Genomic DNA, 18516 nt, shown 5'->3' with positions numbered 1-18516 from the left:
AGGACCCAGGTTTGAGACCCCGAGGTTGCCAACTTGAGCAAGGGCTCATCTGGTTTGAGCAGAGCTCGCCAGCTTAGACCCAGGGTCGCTGGCTCGAGCAAGGGGTTACTTGGTCTGCTGAAGGCTCACAGTCAAGACACATATGAGAAAACAATCAACTAACAACTAAGGTCTTGCAACAAAAAACTGATGATTGATGCTTCTCATCTCTCTCCGTTCCTGTCTGTCTGTCCCTATATATCCCTCTCTCTGTCTCTGTAAAAAAAAAAAAATATATATATATATATATATGTATATATATGTGTGTGTGTGTGTATATATATATATGAATGTGTATATATATATGTGTGTGTGTATATATATGTATGTATATATTTATGGGAGTGTTGTGACAGATTAAGCTGATATAGCCCTCCCTTTCTTCCCTCTTTTCTCTGATTTGAACCCGAATATGATGTTGAACTGAGTGGCCATCTTTTTTTTTTTTTTAATTTTATTTATTGATTTTAGAGAGAAAGGGGAGATGGCAGGAAACATCTACTTGCAGCAGTTGCCTCTCATATGTGCCTTGATTGAGCAAGCCTGGGGGTTCGAACCAGCAACCTCAGCATTCCAGGTCGATACCTTATCCACTGTGCCACTACAGGTCAGGCCTGAATGGCCATTTTTTTTAAGAGAGAGGCATGGAGAGACAGACTAGCATCGAGCTATTCCTGTATGTGCCCTAAGGATCGATCTGGCAACCTCTGTGCTCCGGACTGAGTGGCCGTCTTAAGGCCATGAAACAACAAGCAGGAGGGTGAGCGCCAATCCTCTGAAGTGGCAGAGATGGAAGATCAAAGCCTTTGAGGCCCTGACAGCATCTTTGAGCACCTGAACTGCCTAGCCATCACCTGCCTTCAGACTTCTTGGCAAGCAAAGAAAATAAATCTCTAATTTGTTTTGAAATCAGATCAGAGTTTAAATCCAGACACAGCACTTACTAGATGTGTGGTCTTGGCCAAGTGACTTAACTTCCTTGAGCATTAAGTTTCTCATCTATAAACTTAAATGTATAAATATCTACCTCTCAGGGCTGTTGGATTAGGGGGTGAAGAGTGGATGGTTCCTGGCATGTGGGAGATGTTCACTGGGGCTGTGTCTTTTGGAGGTACGTAAAATGCAAGGGTGGGAGTAGTGAGAGACAAGAAGGTGGGGACAGATCACAAAGGGCACTGTGTATTAGGTAAAGGAGGTTCATTTTTTTTTTTTAACACATAGGCAATGGAGAACCAGCAAAGAATGTTAAGCCAAGAGGAACTGATGAAGAGATTTGTATTTAGAAAGAGTCATACTGTAGAGAAAGCAAATTAGATGAAACTAAAACTAGAATGGAAAGACCTGTAGGGAGACCATCGCGGCCTGACCTGTGGTGGTGCAGTGCATAAAGCATTGACCTGGAACGGCTGAGGTCACTGGTTCAAAATCCTGGGCTTGCCCCGTCAAGGCACATATGAAAAGCAACTACTACGAATTGATGTTTTCTACTCCTCCTCCTTTCTCCCTCTCTCCTCTCTAAAATGAATAGGTAAAATCTTAAGGCATGGGGCAGGGTGGGGGGCCAGTTGGTTCAGTGGATAGAGTGTTGGCCCAGCATGTGGATGTCCTGAGTTGGAGCCCCAGTCACGGCACACATGAGAAGTGACCATCTGCTTCTTTTCCCCTCCCTCTGCCCTTCTTTCTTCCCCTCTCATACCCAGTAGCTCAGTTGTTCCAAGCATTAGCAGCGTCAGAGGCTGAGGATAGCTTGGTTGGCTCAAGCGTGGGTCCCCAGACCAGGTTGGTGTGTGGATCCAGGTCAGGGCACATGCGGGAGTCTTTCTCTCTATCCCCCCTCCTCTCACTTAAAAAAAAAAAAAAAAAAGAGGCAGGAAGACTACTGTATTGCCATGGTCTGAGCCACCATCTCCCCTCGCCTGCATAGCTTCACTCACATCTTAGCTGGTCTCTTTGCTGACTCTCAGTCCACTATGTAAGTTGAGAATGTATTTAGCTGCATATAACAGAAAACCCAATTTATAGTGTTTTATGCAAATAGGGGTTATTTTTCTCACCTAATAATCAGTCTGGCAGTTAGGATGATTTAAAGATTTAATGATGTGGACAGGTCCTAGACCAGGCTTCCATCTTTGACTGCCAGCCTTGCCTGTGGCCTCAGTCCCAAGAGGCCGCATTTCTGTACTCCAAGTGGGGAGGAGGAAGGACAGCCACACAGGCTGAGTTCAACCCTTTTTATTGGGAAAGAAAAGTTTTCTGAAAATCCTCTGCACCTGTTGTCTCACAGGGTCCTGTGGTTCACTCCAAGTGCAACAGAGACCAAGAAAGTGAAATTTTAACTCCTCTAGCATCTAAGACAAAAGGTGGCAAGAGAAAAGAAGAGTGGGAACGGCTAAGTCGGCCCCAAAGCAGTGTCTGCCCACCTGCATCCCCGACTCATTCTCCATGTCAGAGCTAGACTGATTCTTAAGGAACCTCGGTCAGACCCTTCAGGAGTCTTCCGTGCACTTAGAATAAACCCAGATGACTTTCAAGGTGCTACAAAACTTTGTAAAACCTCCTCCATCTCTCTCAGAACATGCTAGGTTGTTCTCACTTTAGAATCTCTGAACTCTGCCTGGATTTCTCTTCCCCAGATCTTCACAGGGCTGGTGGTGCAAGTTGGGCGACTCCACATGGAAGGGAAGACAAAACTGTTAAGTGATTAGGCCTTGCTTTTCTTACAGCAAGTCTGGAGGTGGGGGCTGCTGGTGTTGGTTCAGTGCCTGTCTCTTTGCAGTTTCTTCTTTCCCTTGTGGCCAAGGAGGAGCAGGAGGACCAGGAACGGACTCTGCCAGTGATGCTTGTCCTTCTTTTTAAGGAAAAGGAAAAGCTTCCCTCTCCCCATTCTGCCAACATTCACTAACTTCTTGTTTGCCAGAACTGTGTACATGGCCCCCTCTTAAAGGGGGGCTGGGAAATTGAGTATTTAGCCAGCTACCAGTATCCTAGGTAGCTTCTTGTCACTTTCTCAGAGCCTCCCCTCAGTTCCAGCTGAAGTAGCCTCTCCCAGACATTTAAGCAATATTTAATATAAGTCCCCATTATTATCTGTGATATTACTGTTTTGTTTTATACAAAAACTGTCACTGTCTGATATCGTCTTGTTTGCTCATTTTCTCATCATCTGTGGCTCCTAGAATGTGAGCTCCAGTGAGAGCAGGCCTTGTCAGTCTTGTGCATCACTCCGAGGCCAGCGTGCAGTAAGGATTGCCTCGTTGTGAGTTCGATTCTTGGAGGGGCACATGCAGGAGCAGACTGATGTTTTTGTCTGTCTCTCCTGTCCTCTCTCTCTCTAAAATCAATATATTAAAAAAATAAGAGTTTCTGAAAACGTTTAGAAAAAAAAAAACTTAAGAAAAAGAAAGGATTGCTTCTGTCTCTTTCGCTGTTCAGGGTGGAAAGGAAAAGCAGCATCTAGAAAACAGGGCTCTTCCTTCTAGCTGGGCAGGCCTCTACTGCCCTCTCCTGGCCGTGGCCCAGAACTGACATACCACTTGGGGAATGCCTGTTCCAGCCTCTGTGGAAAGTAAGCAGGAGGAAGAAAAACAGGGTGAGGCATGGGAAACTATTCACAAATTTACAGATTCCTGTAATAGTAAGTTTCTTCTCAAGTTATCAAATCCAGGGCCTTGTCTCTGATGGTGCTGCTTCATGAGTTCCTTAACTGTCTCTCTCTCTCTCTTTTTTTTTTTCATGGACAGAGAGAGAGAAGAAGAGATAGGGACAGACAGACAGGAACGGAGAGAGATGAGAAGCATCAATCATCAGTTTTTCGTTGCGACACCTTAGTTGTTCATTGATTGCTTTCTCATATGTGCCTTGACTGTGGGCCTTCAGCAGACCAAGTAACCCCTTGCTCGAGCCAGCGACCTAGGGTCCAAGCTGGTGAGCTTTTTGCTCAAGCCAGATGAGCCCATGCTCAAGCTGGTGACCTCAGGGTTTCGAACCTGGGTCCTCCACATTCCAGTCCGACGCTCTATCCACTGCGCCACCACCTGGTCAGGCTAGCTGTCTCCTTCTTAAATGTGTTGGAAAAAAAAGAAATCTTGTAAGGTTGATTATTCATTCATTTATTCATTCACCTATTGATTCATTTATTCAACAAATATTAAAGCATATTATGTATTCAGGATGCAGAGTTTTGGGAAGAAAACATACTCTTTCCTTAGGGAGTAAAGATAAATGCATATATAATTATAGTACAGTTTTGTTTTGTTTTGTTTTGACTTTTATTTTTTTCTTTTTTTTTTCATTTTTCTGAAGCTGGAAATGGGGAGAGACAGACAGACTCCCGCATGTGCCCGACCGGGACCCACCCGGCACGCCCACCAGGGGCAATGCTCTGCCCACCAGGGGGTGATGCTCTGCCCCTCCAGGGCGTCGCTCCGCTGCCACCAGAGCCACTCTAGCGCCTGGGGCAGAGGCTAAGGAGCCATCCCTAGCGCCCGGGCCTTCCCTGCTCCAATGGAGCCTTGGCTGCGGGAGGGGAAGAGAGAGACAGAGAGGAAGGAGGGGGGGTGGAGAAGCAAATGGGCGCTTCTCCTATGTGCCCTGGCCGGGAATCGAACCTGGGTCCCCCGCATGCCAGGCCGATGCTCTACCACTGAGCCAACCGGCCAGGGCTGTTTCATTGATTTTTTGCCATCGTTTTCTTTTATAAATTTCATTGCTTTCTGTTCTTTTTTTTTTTTTTTTTTTTTTTAAGATTTTTAATGGTCAGACACTTCATTTTTTAAAATTTATTTTAATTTATTGTGCTTACAAAGATTAAAGTGTCCCACCAAGTACATCCACCCTACACCTGTGTTCCCCTCAACCTCCCCCTTTCCCCCTCCCACCCACGCCCTCCCCCCTTCCCTCCAGGATTTGCTTTTCTGCTCTCTATAACACTGTATATATAATTTCACCAATCTCATTCCCTTCTCTGATCCTATCCTCTCATCCCCTTTCCCTCTGGTCCCTTTGATCCTGCCTCTATCTGTATTCCGCTCCTCAGTTCACATTGTTCATTGGATTCCTCAAATGAGTGAGGTCATATGATATTTTTCTTTCTCTGCCTGGCTTATTTCATTTAGCATAATAGTTTCCAGGTCCTTCCATGTTGTTGCAAAAGGTAAGATTTCCTTCTTTTTCACAGCCGCATAGTATTCCATTGTGTATATGTACCATTGCTTTTTAATCCACTGGTCCACTGATGATACTTGGGCTGTTTCTAGTCTTGGCTATTGTAAACAATGCTGCAGTAAACATGGGGGTGCATTTCTTCCTTTAAATCAGTGAGTTGGTATTCTTAGGATATATTCCTAAAAGTGGAATGGCTAGGTCAAAAGGCAGTTCGATTTTTAATTTTTTGAGGAATCTCCATACTGTTTTCCACAGTGGCTGCACCAGTCTGCATTCCCCCCAGCAGTGCAGGAGGGTTTCCTTTTCTCCACATCCTGTCAGCACTTACTATTTTGTGTTGTTTTGTTAATGAACGCCATTCTGACTGGTGTGAGGTGGTATCTCCTTGTGGTTTTAATTTGCATTTCTCTAATGATTAGTGATGTTGAGCATTTTTTTCATCTGCCTATTGGCCATCTGTATGTCCTCTTTGGAGAAGTGTCTATTTCTTTAGCCCATTTTTTAAAATTTTTTTATTTGTTTATTCATTTTAGAGAAGAGAGAGAGAGAGAGAGAGAGAGAGAGAGAAAGGGGGGAGGAGCAGGAAGTATCAACTCCCATATGTGCCTTGACTGGGCAAGCCCAGGATTTTGAACCGGCGACCTCAGCGTTCCAGGTCGATGCTTGATCCACTGTGCCACCACAGGTCAGGCCCATTTTTGCCCATTTTTTGATTGGATTGTTTATCTTCCTAGTGTTGAGTTTTACTAGTTCTTTATATATTGGTTATTAACCCCTTATCAGATGTATTGTTGAATATGTTCTCCCATGTGTGGTTTCTCTTTTTATTTTGTTCATATTGTCTTTAGCTGTGCAAAAGCTTTTTATTTTGATATAGTCCCATTTGTTTATCCTGTCCTTTATTCACTTGCCCGTAGAGATAAATCAGCAAATATATTGCTGCAAGAGATGTTGGAAAGCTTATTGACTATGTTTTCTTCTAGATGCTTATGGTTTAATGACTTACATTTAAGTCTTTTATCCATTTTGAGTTTATTTTTGTGAATGGTGTAAGTTGGTGGTCTAGTTTCATTTTTTAGCAGGTAGATGTTCAATTTTCCCAACACTATTTGTTAAAGAGACTGTCTTTACTCCATTGTATGCTCTTACCATTTTTGTCAAATATCAATTGTCTATAAAGGTGTGGGTTTATTTCTGGGTTCTCTGTTCTGTTCCATTGATCTATATGCCTGTTCTTATACCAGTACCAAGCTGTTTTGAGTACAATGATTTTGTAGTATAACTTGATATCAGGAAGTGTGATACCTCCCACTTTATTCTTCTTTTTCAAGATTGCTGAGACTATTTGTGTTCTTTTTTGGTTCCATATAAATTTTTGGAATATTTGTTCTATATCTCTGAAGTATGCCATTGCTATTTTAATAGGAATTACATTGAATTTATAAATTGCTTTGGGTAATACAGATATTTTAATGATGTTTATTATTTCTACCCATGAACATGGTATATGCTTCCACTTGTTTTATCTTTCTTGATTTCTTTTATCAATGTTTTATAATTTTCCAAGTACATGTCTTAAATCTCCTTGGTTAAATTTACTTCTAGGTACTTTAATTTTTTTGTTGCAATAGTGAAGGGGATTGTTTTCTTAATTTCTCTTTCAGACAATACATTGTTGGTATATAAAAATGCCTCTGATTTCTGAGTATTAATTTTATATCCTGCCACCTTGCTGAATTTATTTATCAGGTCCAGTAGTTTTTTGACTGAGACTTTAGGGTTTTCTATGTACAGTATAATATCATCAGCAAATAATGATAGTTTTACTTCTTCTTTTTCAATTTGGATGCCTTTTATTTTTTCTTCTTGTCTGATTGCTGTGGCTATGACTTCCAGAACTATGTTGAATAAGAGTGGTGAAAGGGGGCACCCCTGCCTTGTTCCTGATCTGAAGAGGATTGCTTTTAATTTATGCCCATGGATTATAATGCTGGCTGTGGGTTTGTCATAGATGGCCTTTATCATGTTGAGGTATGTTCCTTGAATTCCTACTTTGCTGAGAGTTTTAATCATGAATGGGTGCTGGATTTTAAGGAGTTTTTATTTTTATTTTTTTTATTTATTCATTTTCGAGAGGAGAGGGAGAGAGAGAGAGAGAGAGACAGAGACAGAGAGAGGAGAGACAGAGAGAGAGAAGAAGGGGGGGAGGAGCTGGAAGCATCAACTTCCATATGTGCCTTGACCAGGCAAGCCCAGGGTTTCGAACCGGCGACCTCAGCATTTCCAGGTCGACGCTTTACCCACTGCGCCACCACAGGTCAGGCCGGGTGCTGGATTGTATCAAATGCTTTTTATGCATCTATTGATAATATCATGTGATTTTTCTCCTTTCTTTTGTTTATTTATTTTTTTTGTATTTTTCTGAAGCTGGAAACAGGGAGAGACAGACAGACTCCCGCATGTGCCCGACCGGGATCCACCTGGCACGCCCACCAGGGGCGACGCTCTGCCCACCAGGGGGCGATGCTCTGCCCCTCCGGGCATCGCTTTGCCATGACCAGAGCCACTCTAGCGCCTGGGGCAGAGGCCAAGGAGCCATCCCCAGCGCCCGGGCCATCTTTGCTCCAATGGAGCCTTGGCTGCGGGAGGGGAAGAGAGACAGAGAGGAAGGAGGGGGTGGGGGGTGGAGAAGCAAATGGGCACTTCTCCTGTGTGCCCTGGCCGGGAATCGAACCCGGGTCCCCCGCATGCCAGGCTGACGTTCTACCGCTGAGCCAACCGGCCAGGGCCTCCTTTCTTTTGTTTATATGATGAATCACATTGATTGATTTGTGAATATTGTACCACCCTTGCCTCACCAGAATATATCCCACTTGATCATGATGTATGATTTTTTTCATGTATTGCTGGGTCCAGTTTGCTAATATTTTGTTGAGAATTTTAGCATCTAAATTCATCAGGGATATTGACCTATAGTTTTCTTTCTTTGTATTGTCTTTGCCTGATTTTGGAATAAGGATTATGCTCGCACATAAAGGAGATTGAAATCTTATCAAGTATCTTGGAAGTCTTCCCTCCTCTTGACTTTTTTGAAATAGCTTGAGAAGGATAGGAGCTAGTTCTTCTTTGAATATTTGGTAGAATTCACCTGTGAAGCCATCTGGCCCAGGGCTTTTGTTTTTTGGGAGTGTTTTGATAACTGTTTTAATCTCATTTGTTGTAATCGGTCTGTTTAGGTTTTCTGTTTCTTCCAGATTGATTTTTGAAAGATTTTATGTTTCAAGGAATTTGTTCATTTCACCTAGGTTGTCTAATTTTTTGGCATACAGTTCTTCATAGTATTTTCTTACAATCCCTTGTATTTCTGCTGTGTCAGTTGTTACTTCTCCATTCTCATTTCTAATTTTATTTATTTGAGTCCTCTATCTTTTTTTCTTGGTGAGTCTGATTCAAGTTTCATTGATCTTGTTTACCTTTTCTAAGAACCAGCTCTTGGTTTCATTGATCTTCTGTATTGTTTTTTTAGCCTCTATGTCACTTATTTCTGCTCTGATCTTTATTATTTCCTTCCTTCTACTTCCTCTGGGCTTTACTTGCTCTTCTTTTTCTAGTTCTTTTAGATGCAGGGTTAAGTTGTTTGAGCTTTTTCTTGCTTCTTAAGGTATGCCTGTAATGCTATGAACTTCCTTCTCAGGACTGCTTTTGCTGTGTCCCATAAATTTTGAGTTGTTGTATGTTCATTTTCATTTGTTTCAAGGAAATTTTCAATTTTTTTTCCTTGATCTCATTGTTAACCCATTTGTTATTTAATAACATGCTATTTAGTTTCTAAGTGTTTTAACGTTTTTCAGTTTTTCTATTGTAGTTGATTTCTAGTTTCATGTCATTGTGATCAGAGAAGATACTTGATATGATTTCAATCTTAAATTTATTAAGACTCATTTTGGGTCCTAAAATATGGTCTATCCTAGAGAATGTACCATGAGCACTTAAAAAGAATGTGCTGCTTTAGGGTGAAAGGTTCTGAAGATATCTATTAAATCAGGTTGATCTAGTGTGTCCTTTAAGGCCGTTTCTTTGTTAATTTTCTTTCTTGAGGATCTATTCAGTGATGTTAGTTGAGTATTAAAATCCCCTTCTATTATAGTATTGCTGTTGATCTTGCCCTTTTTGTCCATCAAAATCTGCTTTATATATTTAGGTGCTCTTATATTAGGTGCATAGATATTTACAATGGTTATATCCTTCTATTGGATTGCTCCCTTTATCATTATGTAGTGACCTTATTTATCCCTTACTATAGCCTTTGTTTTAAAGTCTATTTTGTCAGATATAAGTATTGCTACCCCTGTTTTTTTTTTTTTCCTTTCCTATTTGCATAAAATATTTTTTTTCCATCGCTGTACTTTGTCTATGTGTATCTTTTGTTTTGAGGTGGGTCTCTTGTAGACAACATATGTACGGGTCCTGTTTTCTTATCCATTCAGTTACCCTATGTCTTTTGATTGGAGCATTTAATCTATTTACATTTAAGGTTATTGTTGATAAGTAGTTGTTTATTGCCATTTTTTTTCTTTAAATCTACATTCCTCTTTTACTGGATTTTTTTTCTCTCTTTCTTCATTTACAACAGGCCCCCTTAACATTTCTTGCAGCATTGGTTCGGTTGTAATGAATTCCTTGAGGGTTTTTTTTTTTTTTTTTTTTTTTGGTCTGGGAAGCTTTTTATTTCTCCTTCAATTTTAAACAATGGCTTTGCTGGATAAAGGAGTCTTGGTTATAGGCTCTTGTTTAGCATTTCTTTGAATATTTCTTGCCATTCCCTTCTGGCCTCACATGTTTCTGTTGAAAAGTCAGATGTCATCCTTACAGGGGCTCCTTTGTAGGTGATTGACTGCTTTTATTTTGCGGCTTTTAGTATTCTTTATTTATGTCTTAGCTTTGGTATTTTAACTATAATGTGTCTTGGTATAGGTCTCTTGGAGTTCCTCTTTACTGGGATTCTCTGAGCTTCTTGAACTTGTGTGACTTTTTCCTTCATCAATTTAGGGAAGTTTTCAGTTATGATTTCTTCAATCAGGTTCTCTATCACTTGTTTTCTCTTTCAGGAACCCCTATGATACAGATGTTGTTTCTCTTCATGTTATCACAGAGCTCTCATAGAGTTTCCTCAGACTTTTTGATCCTCTTTTATTTTTGCTGTTCTCTTTCCGTGCTTTCACTTATCTTGTTCTCTAAATCACTGATTCGGTCCTCTGCTTCATCCAATCTGCTTTTAATTTCTTCTAGTGTAGTCTTCATTTCTGATATTGCATTTGTCATTTCTGTCTGATTCTTTTTTTATGATTTCCATGTTCTTTTTTATGTTTACTATCTCTTTGCTTAGGTGCTTGTTATGTCCATCTATTGTTGCTCTAAGATCCTTGAGCATCCTAACAATTATTATTCTAAACTCTGCATATGATATCTTGGCTATTTCTATCTCATTCAGTTCTTTTTCTGGGGATTTCTCTTGTTGATTCATTTGAATTGCATTTCTGCCCTCCCATTTTGTCTCTGTATAGACTGCTCCTTTGGATGTGTTGTTTGTGTAGCTAGCTGAGTATAGGGTTGGTGTTGTCTGCCTCTAGCTTCCAGTGGTGTTGTTTCTAGATCTTCTTCTGTTGGCCTCAGCTGTTATTTGTAATCCACTGTGGGCTACTTCTCTGCTGCACTGCTCTTTTTGCTATTTATGTCAGCATTTTCTATGTCTTAGCTGGGTCAGGTGTGAGGAGCCTTTCCTTAAGATACCACTCTAACTAGGGTTGTTAGGTCCTGGGCTGATGCTCTTCGTATCTGGCCACTGGATGTACCAGCCCTAGACCTCCCTGGCTGGAACCTGGCACAGACTAGTGGGGGTCACTGCTTATGACTGGCCTTTAGCAACCTTCTTGGAGCTACAAGCGATCCAGAATTTGTGGCTGCCTCTGCTGGTCCCTGATGTCATTATAAAGATCAGCTGAACTACTAGGCTGGCTTTTATCTACTCTTGGCCTGTGTGTGTGTGGCTTCTCTGTTCCCAAGGTGTGCTCTTTCCACCTGACCCCCACTCTCACAGCCTCCTCAGGCTCTTGGGCACCGACACTGCTGGGCACGTGGGCTCACAGGCCACAGCTTGGGCACCCCTCCAGGCTTCCCCACAGGTGCAAGGGACTTCTTGCCTCTCTGGGCTTTACCCTGTGGGCGCACGGGGACACCTCTCCTTGCCATCATTGTGTGGGCCACCAGGCTTTTCCCCCCACGGGCCGCAGGAGGCCTCTCCAGGCTCTTCCCCTTGCCGATGATGCATTGTCTGCCAGGCTCTGCCCTCTGCCCACGCTGCAGAGGCTGCCCTGCTGGGCTCCATCCCCACTACCGTGCAGGCCGAGCACTGCAGCTGCCACCAAAGCCAGGCCCTCCCTCCCTTTGGAGGTTACTCAGCAGTTTGGGGGTGTGGTGTATGCCAGACCTCAGCACTCAAAACCTGTATCCCTGATGTGCCTCCTGCTTCTAAGCATCTCTTTGCACTGACTAGAGCAGGAGAGCCTCTGGTGGGCAGGGTAATTGCTTCCCTTTGCTGGCTTGGTTCTCCCAGGAAAAATGGCCACTTTAGGTTTGGGAAATGACCCAGTACAGGGGTCAGGGTCGCTGTCCCCACAGTCTCTCCCTGTGACCCCATGACTACACTTTCCTCTCGTAACTCCAGTCTTCTTAGTGTTCCCTGCTTCTGGAGTCCCAGGTAAGTGGCTGTGAATGAGATTTTCTGCACAGTCCCTTTAAGACGGAACCTGTGTCTGAGAGTTTTGTCTCCCTCTTGCAAACAGTCACCTGGCTCTTCTTTCAGCTAAATACTGTCTGTACGCCTCCTCTAGTCTTTGGGCTCCAGGCTGGGGTTCTGGTCCAGTCCTGGGGCTGAGGACCCACAATTCTCCAGACAACCCATCCTGCTGTGAGAGATCTTCCAGGCTGCCTGTCACTCCTGGGAGCAAGGCAGCCCTTTCTGGGTCTCTGTCCTTCCTACGAGTCTCTTGTGTGGCTTCTTCAGTGATGTTTGGTTATAGATTCCTCTTAGTTTATTTAGTCCAAAGTTGGTTTTTCATGATGATTGTTCCTAAGTTAAGTTGTAATCCACTTTGGTTCTGGGAAGTGGGAGTTATATCGTCCACCTACTCTGTTGCCATTTTCCCGGTCCTCTGTTCTTTTTCTTGTCTTTATTTCTTTCCTTGCTCATGCTTGCTTTGGATTTAGTTTGCTCTATTTTTTCCTGAGTTCTTGAGATGAGACTTCAGATGACTGATTTTAGACTTTTTTCTTTTTTTTTTATTTAGTGAGAGAGTCAGAGAGGGACAGATAGGGACAGACAGGAAAGGAGAAGAATGAAAAGCATCAATTCTTCATTGTGGCACTTTAGTTGTTCATTCATTGCTTTCTTTTTTTTTTTTCATTGCTTTCTTATATGTGCCTTGACCAGGGGGCTACCGCTGTGCCAGTGACCCCTTGCTCAAGCCAGCAACCATGGGGTCATATCTATGATTCCACACTCAAGACAGCAACTGCATGCTCAAGCTGGATGAGCCAACACTCAAGCTAGTGACCTTTGGTGTTTCGAACCTGGGTCCTCTGCTTCTCAGGCCAACGCTCTATCCACCGTGCCACTGCATGGTTAGGTTTTCCCTCTTTCTTTCTCTCTTTCTCTCTTTCTTTCTTTCTTTCTTTCTTTCTTTCTTTCTTTCTTTCTTTCTCTTCTTTCTTTCTTTCTCTTTCTATTTCTTTTTTTTTGTATATTTCTGAAGTTGGAAATGGGAAAGCAGTCAGACAGACTCCCACATGCGTCTGATCGGGATCAACCCAGCATACCCACCAGGGGGTGATGCTCTGCCCATCTAGGGTGTTGCTCTGTTGCGACCAGAGCCATTCTAGTGCCTGAGGCAGAGGACATGGAGCCATCCTCAGCGCCCGGGCCAACTTTGCTCCAATGGAGCCTTGGCTGCGGGAGGGGAAGAGAGAGATAGAGAGGAGGAGGGGTGGAGAAGCAAATGGGCGCTTCTCCTGTGTGCCCTGGCCTGGAATCGAACCCGGGACTCCTGCACGCCAGACCAATGCTCTACCACTGAGCCAACCGGCCAGGGCCTTTCTTTCTCTTTATTTAGTGACAGAGACAGAGAGAGACAGAGAGAGGGACAGATAGGAACAGACAGGCAGGAAGGGAGAGAGGTGAGAAGCACTAATTCTTCATTGTGGCTCCTTAGTTGTTCATTGCTTTCTCATATATGCCTTGACCAGGGTGCTACAGCAGAGCAAGTGACCCCTTGCTCAAGCCAGTGACCTTGGGCTCATGCCAGCAACCTTGGGCTTCAAGTCAGCAACCTTTGGGCTTAAGCCAGTGACCATGGGATCATTTCTGTGATCCCACATTCAAGCTGGTGAGCCCATGCTCTAGCTGGATGAGCCCACGCTCAAGCCAGTGACCTCTAGGTTTTGAACCTGGTCCTATGCATCCCAGTCCAACACTATCTCCACTCCACTACCCTCTAGTCAAGCTCTTTTCTTTTTCTTTTTTTTTTTTTTTTTGCATTTTTCTGAAGCTGGAAACAGGGAGAGACAGTCAGACAGACTCTCGCATGCGCCCGACCGGGATCCACCCGGCACGCCCACCAGGGGGCGACGCTCTGCCCACCAGGGGGCGATGCTCTGCCCATCCTGGGCGTCGCCATGTTGCGACCAGAGCCACTCTAGCGCCTGGGGCAGAGGCCACAGAGCCATCCCCAGCGCCCGGGCCATCTTTGCTCCAATGGAGCCTCAGCTGCGGGAGGGGAAGAGAGAGACAGAGAGGAAGGCACGGCGGAGGGGTGGAGAAGCAAATGGGCGCTTCTCCTATGTGCCCTGGCCGGGAATCGAACCCGGGTCCTCCGCACGCTAGGCCGACGCTCTTTTCTTTTCAAGTGGGAAGAGGAGAGATAATGAAACAGATTCCTGCATGCATTCCTACCAGGATCCACCCAGCAACCCCTGTTTGGAGCCAATGCTGGAATCAATCAAGCTATTTTTAGCACCTGAGGCTGACCCTCAGCACCTGGGACCAACTGAACTATTCTCAGCACCTGGGGCTGACCCTCAAACCAATCAAGCCACTGGCTGTGGGAGGGGAAGAGAAAGAGAAAGTAGGGCAGGAGGGGGAGAGAAGCAGATGGCCGCTTCTCTTGTGTGCCCTGACCAGAAATCGAAACTGGGACAGCCATATGCTGGGATGACACTGTATTCACTGAGCAAATCAGCCATGGCCTCTTTTTTTCAAGATTTTATTTGTCTGATCAGGTGGTGGTACAGTGGATAGAGTGTTGGCCTAGGATGCTGAGGACCCAGGTTCGAAACCCCAGGTTTGCTGGCTTGAGTGCGGGCTTACCAGCTTGAGTGCAGGATTGCTGGCTTGAGCATGGGATCATAGACATGACTCCATGGTCACTGGCCTGAAGCCCAAGGTTGCTGGCTTGAGCAAGGGGTCACTGGCTCAGCTGTAGTCCTCCAATCAAAGCATGTATGAGAAAGCAATCAATGAACAACCAAGGTGCTGCACATAAGAGTTGATGCTTCTTATCTCTCTCCCTTCCTCTGTCTGTTCCCCTTTCTTTCACACATTAAAATGAAAAAAAAAAAAGACTTTATTGATTTTAGTGAGATGAGATGGAGAAAGAAAGGCTGTGGTGGATGCAGGGAGGAGCAAGAAAGCATCAACTTGTAGTAGTTGCTGCTCATATATATGTGCCTTGACTGGGCAGCCACATGTCTCAAACCAGTGACCTTAGCATTCCAAGTTGAGGCTTTATCCACTCTGCCACCACAGGTCAGGCACATTTCTTTAATGAGTGTTGGGCTTGGTTCTGGCATACTTGGTATCACATTCATACTTCTGAGGCTTGCTTTCAAGGTTTGTAAAAGAGTCTGTATTCTTTTTTTGTTTGTTTGTTTTTAATTGATTGATTTTAGGAGAGAGGAAAGGAGAGAGAGAGAGAGAGAGAGAGAAGGAGAGAGATACCGATCTGTTTCTGTATTTACCTTGACTGGGGACTGAACCAGCAACATTTGCATATTAGGATGACAGCTCTAACCAACCCGAGCTATTCAGCCAGGGTATATAGTAGTTCATATTCTAATGTCCACTACTACTGAGTTCCTTGGAGGACCCTATTTGATACTCCATGTATTATAAGATCTATCCACACTGGTTTTCAGGAACACATTCCCATCTTTTTTTTTTTAAAGATTTTATTTATTAATTTTACAGAGAGAGGATAGAGGGGCAAGGGGTAGTGAGAAGTATAGTTGTTTCATTTTAGTTGCTCATTGCTTTTTGTATGTGTCTTGACCGGGCAAGCCCATGGTTTTGAACTAGCAACCTCAGCATTCAAGATCGATGCTATATCCACGCACCATCTAAGGCCAAACATTCCCATCTTCTTGTGTAAGCTTTAGGAATTGCTTGTCCTACTGCTTTCTAGAGGTTCCCTATCCCCCCAGTTTGAGGGAACCCATCTTCAGTTCTTCAAAACTCTCTCTAGTATTCTAATTCTCAATTCCTATCCAATTTACCCTCCACCAACTCTAATCCTTTTTCTCCAGTCATTGAGACGTTTGGCTTTATTTGGGTTTGCCCTCCTGCAATGCTCCCTGTGGCACAGTGCAGGAAGCCACCTCAAGGCAATAAACTAAGGTGATCACCACATTTGTTTCCCTTTTTCAGTTAGTAAAGTTCTGTACTGCCTGCTTTTCAATATCTGTAAACATTTCTGTTACAATTCTGTCTGGTTTTATAGTTGCTTACAGTGGGAGGGCAATTTCCTTAGCTATGATTTATAGGCAGAAGTTGAAGTCTTTCTTCCTGAGCCAGTTTTTAGCTGGAAACAACAGAAGAATGAAGAAGTTTAGGTCCCTAGGAGAAAGGACCCTGAAATACTGTGACAACTTTATAGGTAATAATTCCCTCAGTCCTATCCCAGAAGGACTTACGATCATTTATTTGCATAATATACATTTCAGAAAGAGTACTATTCAACCATTTCAAGAAATGTTAGATAGGGTCCTATTTGACATTTTGACACTCAGTAATCTGAAGCATCATCATGGCCACTTGTTAGACTGGTAGTGTTTGGGGCAAGATAACAAATGTATTTCAGGCCCAGATGTGGCTCTCAGTGGGTCTCCTGGGTTCACAGATCCACCTAGTGGTCATTTTACTGGGTCCTTATGGATCATTGAATTGGACATATTTCTGCCTGACCTGTGGTGATGCAGAGGATGGAGCATCGACCTGGAATGAGGTTGCTGGTTTGAAACCACAGGCTTGCCAAGTCAAAGCACCTATGGGAGTTGATGCTTCCTGCTCCTCCCCCTCTTTTTCTCTCTCGTCTCTCTAAAACCAATAAATAAAATCTTAAAAAAAAAAAAAAAGAAATGGACATATTTAATAGTTGTCAGAACTACATTAACCATGATAGGTTAAGAGATATCATACCGAGGCCCTGACTGGGTAGCTCAGTTGGTTAAAGCGTTGTCCTGATACACAAAGGTTGTAGGTTCAATCCCCAGTCAGAGGACATACAAGAAGTACAACTAAGTGGAACAGCAAATCAATGTTTCTCTCTCTCTCTCTTCCTTTCTAAACAACAACAAAAAATTATATCATCCCAAAGAAGGCCAACATGAAGTTCCTGAAACCACATCTACAATCTCATTCCAAGATAGTTCAGTTTGTCAAATTAGTGGCCATTTAGGCCCTAAAGGATGCAGGGATGGTGTTGCCCATCACTCAATTCACCTGTCTGGCCCCTACTAAAACCAGACAGTTCCTGGAAAATGATTTTGGATCATGACAGTCTCAGTCAACAGGTAGTTTCAGTTGTACCAAATGTGGTATCTTTGCTGGAGCAGATTAACAAAACCTCAGGTACATAGTTGGTGGCCATTAATCTGAGTAATATAATATATTCCTTTCCATTGTTATAAGAAGGATTATAAAAAATGTGCTTGCACTATTGAGATAAACAGTAATATACATTTAAAGTCTTGTGCCTGGACCATGTAAACTCTCTCACCGTCGGTCACAATATAGTCTGAAGACAACTGGATCATGTGAACTTTCCATAAAATATCACATTACTGTCTTTATTTTTTTTTAAATTAAGTGAGAGGTGGAGAGGCAAAGAGACAGACTCCCACATGCACCCTGACCGTGATCCACCAGGCTAGCCCCTTACCAGGAGATGCTCTGCCCATCTGGGGCCTCTGCTCCATTGCTGGACAACAGAGCTATTTTAGCACCTGAGGCAAGGCCATGGAGCCATCCTCAGTGCCCAGGGCCAACTAGCTTCAATCATTGGAGCCATGGCTGCAGAAGGGGAAGAGAGAGAGAGAGAGAGAGAGAGAGAGAGAGAAGGGGGAGGGGTGAAGAAGCAGATGGTCTACCCCAGGACTTCTACATGCTGGGCCGACACCCTACCACTAAGCCAACTGGCCAGGGCCACATTACTGTCTTAATGACATCATTGCACAGGATGAGCAAGAAATGGCAAGTACATTGGAAGTCTTGGTAGTATAAACATTCTTGAAATGGTGGTAAATAAATCCTACAAATATTCAGTCAAGTTTTTAGAAGTCCAGTGCTTTTAACATGCCACAACATTCTCTCCAAAATAAATTTTTTATCTCACTACTGAGGGAACTCAATGCCTGGTAAATCTCTCTGGAGTCTACAGATAGCATATTCAACACTTGGGTATACTGTGCTGACACATATATTAGTGACACAAAAGATTGCCAACTTTGGTGGGACATAGAGCAAGAAAAGGCTCTGTAGCAGGTCCTGACTGTGGTACAATGGTACACCTATTGTATTAGTGTCGGTGACGGGAAAAGATGTCACATACTGTTTATGGCAAGCCTCAATAGGAAGTCACACACGACCCCACTGGTTCTAGAACAAGGCCATGCTATCTGAAAGAGTACTATATATACCTTTCAAAAGATTGCTGCTGTCATGCTACTGAGTCCTAGTTGAGAAATGCTTGCCCATGGGACATAAAGTGCTCAGATAACCAGAAATGCATATTATAATCTGGGTTCTGTCAGAACCACAAGTCATAAGGTTGAATGGGTTCCTCCATAGTCCTTCATAAGACGAAAGTGATACATACAGAATTGGGCACAAGCAGTGCGAGAAGACAAAAGCCAGCTGGCACCCAGCACTGTTGCACTGAAGCTTCTCTTTCAGTTCACATCAATCACCACAGGGAGCAGAGGGAG

Source organism: Saccopteryx bilineata, chromosome 2 (genome assembly GCF_036850765.1).
Source record: "Saccopteryx bilineata isolate mSacBil1 chromosome 2, mSacBil1_pri_phased_curated, whole genome shotgun sequence".
Taxonomy (NCBI): Eukaryota; Metazoa; Chordata; class Mammalia; order Chiroptera; family Emballonuridae; genus Saccopteryx; species Saccopteryx bilineata.
Note: the sequence above shows the minus strand (reverse complement) of the source record.